At 41.8% G+C, this 7,669-nt stretch overlaps 1 long non-coding RNA gene across 1 annotated transcript; it reads left to right on the top strand.

The window, feature by feature from the left end:
• The first annotated feature begins 3,513 nt into the window (after positions 1-3,513).
• On the top strand, positions 3,514-7,084 carry LOC139402258 (uncharacterized). The gene is made up of 3 exons (XR_011633251.1): positions 3,514-3,633; positions 6,585-6,731; positions 7,031-7,084. It is a non-coding gene; the product is annotated as an uncharacterized lncRNA (long non-coding RNA).
• Positions 7,085-7,669: the final 585 nt, after the last annotated feature.

Here is a 7,669-nt window from a genome sequence, read left to right as displayed (position 1 = left end):
TGCTCTTAAACGCTAGTAAAACCAAATGTATGCTTTCAACCGTTCGCTGCCCGCACCCGCAAGCCTGACTAGCATCACTGCCCTGGACGGTTCTGACCTAGAAAACGTAGACAACAACAAATACCTAGGTGTCTGGCTAGACTGTAAACTCTCCTTCCAGACTCATATTAAACATCTCCAATCCAAAATCAAATCTAGAATCGGCTTTCTATTTCACAACAAAGCCTCCTTCACTCACGCCGCCAAACTTACCCGAGTTAAACTGACTATCCTACCGATCCTCGACTTCGGCGAGGATCGGTAGGATAGTCAGTTTAACTCGGGTAAGCCCCTTCTACCACACACCACTGCGGCCTGTATGCTCTAGTCACCTGGCCCTCGCTACATATTCATCGCCAGACCCACTGGCTCCAGGTCATCTATAAGTCTACGCTAGGTAAAGCTCCGCCTTATCTCAGCTCACTGGTCACGACACCCACCCATAGCACCGCTCCAGCAGGTATATCTCACTGGTCATCCCCAAAGCCAACACCTCCTTTGGCCACCTTTCCTTCCAGGACTCTGCTGCCAGTGACTGGAACGAATTGCAAAAATTGCTGAAGCTGGAGACTTATATTTCCCACACTAACTTTAAACATCAGCTATCTGAGCAGCTAACCGATCGCTGCAGCTGTACATAGTTTATCTGTAAATAGTCCACCCAATCTACCTTCCTCATCCCCATATTGTTTTTATTTACTTTTCTGCTCTTTTTCACACCAGTATCTCTACTTGCACATCATCATCTGCTGATTTTTCACTCCAGTGTTAATCTGCTAAATTGTAATTACTTTGCTACTATGGCCTATTTATTGCCTACCTCCTCATGCCATTTGCACACACTGTATATAGACTTTCTATTTTCTATTGTGTCATTGACTGTACACTTCTTTACTCCATGTGTAACTCTGTGTGGTTGTTTGTGTTGCACTGCTTTGCTTTATCTTGGCCAGGTCGCAGTTGTAAATGAGAACTTGTTCTCCACTAGTCTACCTGGTTAAATAAAGGTGAAGAAAAATACAAAAACAAAACATCTTGCAGTCTCTCTCCTCCCTCCCCTGCTCTCTCACACACACTCTTTCTCTCTAACACAAAAAAATGATGTGTCACTCTCAGGCAATGGGGCATTCCTATCTCCAGTATCTATTGACTCCTGCCAGACAACCAGAGCTAAGGCATGACCTCAGGGGTTTTCAGTTTCAATCTGACCAAGATCAAAATTAACCAGTGTGTTTAGGTTCCCCATTTTCAGATTTAGTTGCTTGTTGCTTTTGGATGAAATCTTACACTCACAAAATATAAAGTTGATTCATTTCTCTGAAGCCAAGATCTATTTGTAATTGTAATAGTATGGTTCAAAATGTGTAGACTATTGAGAGGGTTAAGGGGTTTGCTGTGAGTAGAGTGCAGTTTGGGACTGTAGTTTCCTTAAATGTTTGTTACAAATACTTTGGTTGTGTCGCCCAGCTTAGATATTGTAGTCATCAACCAATGGTTGCATGCCACGTCCCCGACGGTGCCATCGGGCACCAGGTTGCTATAACATACCGTATGATGTAGTTAGGTGATGCGGAAAAAACTAATCCAGGTGTTATAAGATCTGATATGACTCAGCAACTGTCTCACACCCGGTATCAGGACAGGACAGGCAGCATTCCATTCCATGTACTGACACCTGTAGGTCAGGTGATACAAAAAGGAAGATGTGGATCACTAACATAAACATTGATTGGTCAAAATGAGAATTACATTATAAATGGGCCAATGGGGAAAAGTAGGTGGAAGGTGGGTATACTCTAGCCTGACAGCGAACCGAATGACACAAACATGAACGAGATGCCAAGTGTAGACACAAGCGTAACATTTTTTTTGCAGTGGCAAACAAAAATCCACAATCGAACTTGGAAATGCCAAGCCTTCTGGAGCAACCTAAATGCGTTGTGATGGCTCACTTTCCGTAAGTATATAAATATACATTTCCTTTGATTCCTTTCTACCACTAGGCTACCATGGGGTAGCAGGGTAGCCTAGTGGTTAGAGCGTTGGACGTTCGAATCCCTGAGATGACAAGGTACAAATCTGTCGTTTTGCCGATGAACAGATAGTTAACCCAGAATTTGTTCTGAACTGACTTGCCTAGTTAAATAAAGATAAAAATAAATAAACAGAAAACCAGAAAAAAATGACAATATAGGTCGACACTACTTATTTTCTAAAATTAAAATTGTTTTGTGTCATAACCGGATTATAGCTCCCATCCAAACGTTGTGATGAATATATTTGCATGTCATAGTCATCAGTCAACTCCATGACACTCAAAAGTTACTTCAACCAGTGAATGCTAGCGATGGCTAGTTATGCTATATTTGCTACCAGTCTGTCTTAATGAGTGTTAGCATGCTAATAGCATAAGGTACGCAGTAGGTTGATAAAGATGAGCCAAATATGTTGTATGAGACATTTCAAAGAACATTCCCAACTAATGAGAAAACTGCATTTTTTTTTAAGAGAATGAATGTGATTGAACAGGGCAAACTCGGGCAGATTTTTACTGCTGTATTCCATTGACCACAGAAACCTCATGCTGGATGTGCTACAGCATCTGATATCATAAAGATTGTCGTTATGACCAATCCTATTGTATTCCTTGTATTTCTGAAAAATGTTTTACTAGATCAAATGTGTGTATGGTGGCACCTGCTACAGCTTGAGTAATGACAGCACTGGTGTTATCTTGAAAGTGGAAAAGATCTCTGAGTGACACAGCAGTTTAAAGGTACTACCGCCATCTTAGTAGCACTTTACATTACAGCACGGCATAAAGTGGTGGTGACATGGTTACTCACCATCAAAATAATGCTATTGTGAATTACAAAACATTGTTACTATACTATTACCATGTTATTACTGTAATGTCAAGTGCTACCAAGATGGCTGTAAAGCAACACATGTAAAGTGCTACCAAGATGGCTGTAAAGCAACACATGTAAAGTGCTACCAAGATGGCTGTAAAGCAACACATGTAAAGTGCTACCAAGATGGCTGTAAAGCAATACATGTAAAGTGCTACCAAGATGGCTGTAAAGCAACACATGTAAAGTGCTACCAAGATGGCTGTAAAGCAACACATGTAAAGTGCTACCAAGATGGCTGTAAAGCAACACATGTAAAGTGCTACCAAGATGGCTGTAAAGCAACACATGTAAAGTGCTACCAAGATGGCTGTAAAGCAACACATGTAAAGTGCTACAGATAATGCATTTTAAACTATTACCACTCAGTACACAGTTATTTTTTATGACAGTATAAATTAACGACTTGTTACATTTATAACTGTTCTTTACGAAGGAAAAAATAGAAACCTGCTCAACCAGAAGGAGGGGGGCTACTCAGTGTTTGTGAGTTCCATTTGTAATAATGATGGATTTGTTTCTTCTTCATGTTTTTCTACAGTAAGAAGAGGCCCCTGTCTAAGGGGAGTGATGTGAACTCTCCCAGCAACACAGACAGTTCTTCTGATAGATGCCCTCCTGAGGAGGATGTGGCTGCTAAATCAACCAGATCCCAGAGTGAGGAGAATGAGAACCACCAATGGTATGACGCATTTGTGCCCTCCCACATTGGGAACAGACAATATTGGCAGTCTTGGCAGATGTGAATTCAGTTGATGAATTATGTAAGCAGGAAGTCAACCCACTGGGTGTGTTGATGTCATGTTGCTGAATCTACCTGGTTGTAACTCAAGTCTTCATTTACCTTGGCAAATCTGACCATAATTCTATCCTTCTGATTCCTGCTTACAAGCTCAAATCAAAGCAGGAAGCACCAGTGACTCGGGTCAATAAAAAAAGTGGTCAGATGAAGCAGATGCTAAACTACAGGACTGTTTTGCTAGCACATACTGGAATATGTTCCGGATTCTTCCGATGGCATTGAGGAGTACACCACATCAGTCACTGACTTTATCAATAAGAGCATCGAAGACGTCGTCCCCACAGTGACTGTATGTACATAACCCAACCAAAAGCCGATGTATGACGTTTAAACAGGTCCAAATTCACAAGGCCGCAGGGCCAGACAGATTACCAGAACGTGTACCGCGAGCATGTGCTGACAAACTGGCAAGTGTCTTCACTGACATTTTCAACCTCTTCCTGTCCGGGTCTGTAACACCAACATGTTTCAAGCAGAACACAATAGTCCCTGTACCCAAGAACACTAAGGTAACCTGCCTAAAAGACTACCGACCCATAGCACTCATGTCTGCAGCCATGAAGTGCTTTGAAAGGCTGGTTGTGGCGAAATCTGCACAGAGCCTTCACCGTGCACTGCCACTTTAAGAGCGCATGAGCAGTAAGGAAGAAGAATATAAAGAGAGCTCGTTCAGCTCTTTGGGGAGGGGCTCTTTGGTGCCGCGACAGTTTGACTGTGTGTGCTGTGCCGCAGAAGTTTTGTTTGTTTTCAGCGTGTGTAGTTTATAGAGTGTTTAACTCAATCATCGGTGTAATCGCTCTAGGTCGTGGTTGTTTTCGTTTGGGACCGCGCCCGTTATGGATCGCATGGATTAGTAGCAACATTGTTGCGAAGCTTTAACATACAAACCATCGGACAGTCAGACAGTACACCTGCACGCCTGAAGACCACAGCTAAGATCTCTCTTGTTCTCTTTCTCTTTTTCTCTTCCCTCTATCGTTCCAGTGCTTTACCCTGCAACAGACTCTCTATTTTTCCAATGCACTTCCCATTGAAGTTCCTTAGAGCTGGACTATTACTGCCCTGCCAGAAGTATTTGGACATTTCAGTTAAAAGGGAGGTTGCTTGCAAATTGTGTATTGTTATGTGAACTGTATTGAGATGTACTAATGACATGTGGCCGAGAAGACTGGACATTTTTAAGGCCTTTGTTGTGTCGATGAACACCCCCCACATTCATACCCTCTGCACTCATCCACTAGACAATAATACAGATTATTGCAAATCCTATGTTGATGACTGGGTTCATTCTTGTATGAAGTTGCTGTTGAATTGCTCTGCCATTATTAGTATTAGTATTATTGTATGAGGTATTCTTGTTGGGGTTACCCCTGTGCTGTGATGTGGGTTTTATATGGTGTGTATTCTTTTTTCTCTCCACTGGCTATCTGGTAAACAGGCTACACTCTAGGCAGTCTCTTCTGCTGATGTGTGTGGGTCTGGTAGTGGTTCTCTCTATTCTACTCTTTTCCTTTCGGCATGGTTAATACCTGCCTGGCGCCCGAACAAAAGCTTTCTTTACCCCTCTCTAATAAATACCGCTACATGGTCACTGCTCACATCAACACAATCATCCCAGAAACCCTAGACCCACTCCGATTTGCATACCGCCCCAACAGATCCACAGATGATGCAATCTCAATCGCACTCCACACTGTCCTTTCCCACCTGCCCTCAAAGCTCATCACTAAGCTAAGGAACCTTGGACCTAACCTAACCTAACCTAACAATATAGAGAATATGGAAAACAAACCTCCAATAATTAGTCATACCAAAGAGTTACTTCTTGAGGCAGTGAAAAAAATGTTGGAAAATGAAGTGCAATTACAAAATATAACATTTTCTATGTATTCGCTCAACTCTCCTTCGCAAATGATAGGTCATTGCTGATGACACAACAGTGGTAGGCCTGATCACCAACAACAATGAGACAGCCTATAGGGAGGAGGTCAGAGACCTGACGTGTGGTTAAAGGACAACAACCTCTCCCTCAACATGATCAAGACAAAGGAGATGATTGTGGACTACAGGAAAAGGAGGACCGAGCACGCCCCCATTCTCATCGACAAGGCTGTAGTGGAGCAGGTTGAGAGCTTCAAGTTCCTTGGTGTCCACATCACCAACAAACAAACATGGTCCAAGCACACCAAGACAAGAGGGCAAGACAAAACCTATTCCCCCTAAGAAGACTGATAAGTTTTGGCATGGGTCCTCAGATCCTCAAAAGGTTTTACAGCTGCACCATCCTGACGGGTTGCATCACTGCCTGGTATGGCAACTGCTCGGCCTCTGACCGCAAGACACTACAGAGGGTAGTGAATACAGCCCAGTACATCACCAGGGCGAAGCTTCCTGCCATCCAAGACCTCTATACCAGGCGGTGTCAGAGGAAGGCCCTAAAAATTGTCAAAGACTCCAGCCACCCTAGTCATAGACTGTTCTCTCTGCTACAGCATGGTAAGCGGTACCGGAGCACCAAGTCTAGGTCCAAGAGGCTCCTAAATAGCTTCTACCTCCAAGCCATAAGAACAGCTAATCAAATGGCTACCCAGACTATTTGCATTGCCCCCCCCCCCCCCCCGAACACTGCTGCTACTCTCTATTATTATCTATGCAAAGTCACTTTAATATCTCTACCTACATGTACAATTTAAGAAACCCCGTTTTAAAAAACAAATATTTACAAATTGTATTTGAAAACATTTTTAAGTATTTCAAACTTAATAAATAGTTTTCAACAACTAATAGTTTGTGACATTGATGGTGAATAACATAATTATATTTCTCTGCAGTAAGAAGAGGCACCTATCACTGTCTGAGGGAGGGGATCCTGATGATGTGAACCCTTCCACCAACACAAACATTTTATCGAACGGAGGGCCTCCTGAGGAGGATATGGATGCCAATTCAACCAGTAAGGGGATTGAGATCCCGCAGAGGTATGATCTACATTTTCACAATATGCTTATTGGCATCAGGAGACAGAAAGCAATTCATTTTGAAATCTTGAAGCTGACATGCAACATTTGACACTGTACCAAAAGTGGACTAATATTAAACATACTAATTGTGGAGGACATGGTCGTTCTATTGTTATACATTTGACGTGTAAATCCAGAGTCCATAGTTATTTTCTGAATCTTTACTAGAAGATTTTACTATCTTTAGCTCTCTTTGACCCCTCACGAACAGGTTACAAATTGCAAAACTAATTTTGCTATTTTCATTCCCCTTACAGAGGAAGCCCCAGTCCTGCAAACATCAACTTTCCAGACCAGTCAATGGACCTCCCAAATCAAGTTGAAAACAAATGACGTGATACATTTTACCTTCTACAAACAAAAGATTGCATTTATCTTAAAATGACATGGGCATTCTTAACTGGTGATGTGTTTGTTGCAATTCCGGAACCTAACAATATAGAGAATATGGAAAACAAACCTCCAATAATTAGTCATACCAAAGAGTTACTTCTTGAGGAAACAAAAATAATGTTGGAAAATGAAGTGCAATTACAAAATATAAAATGTTCTATGTATTCGCTCAACTCTCCTTCGCAAATGATAGGTCATAAAATAACAGATTTAGCAGAACTGAACAAGTATGGCATAACAACGATTTTTACGGACTGTCTGACGGAAAACCAAAACATCCCAAAGCATTTTGAAAACATTTCTGAATTTCTTGATAAATACTACTCATTACAAACAAAGGGATGCAAGCAAAAGTTTGATACGCAACATGCATGGGCATTTATAGAGTCACCTTGTGGTGGAGAACCGGTTTTTGTTGGTTTATTTAAATTAGACGATTGCAAGACGATGGGTAAGGGGAAACATTTAAATATTCATACCGAAAAGTTACTTCTTGAGGAAGT

Source organism: Oncorhynchus clarkii, unplaced genomic scaffold (genome assembly GCF_045791955.1).
Source record: "Oncorhynchus clarkii lewisi isolate Uvic-CL-2024 unplaced genomic scaffold, UVic_Ocla_1.0 unplaced_contig_3629_pilon_pilon, whole genome shotgun sequence".
In the NCBI taxonomy this organism is placed as follows: Eukaryota; Metazoa; Chordata; class Actinopteri; order Salmoniformes; family Salmonidae; genus Oncorhynchus; species Oncorhynchus clarkii.
Note: the sequence above shows the minus strand (reverse complement) of the source record. Positions and strands in the feature narration are given on the sequence as shown.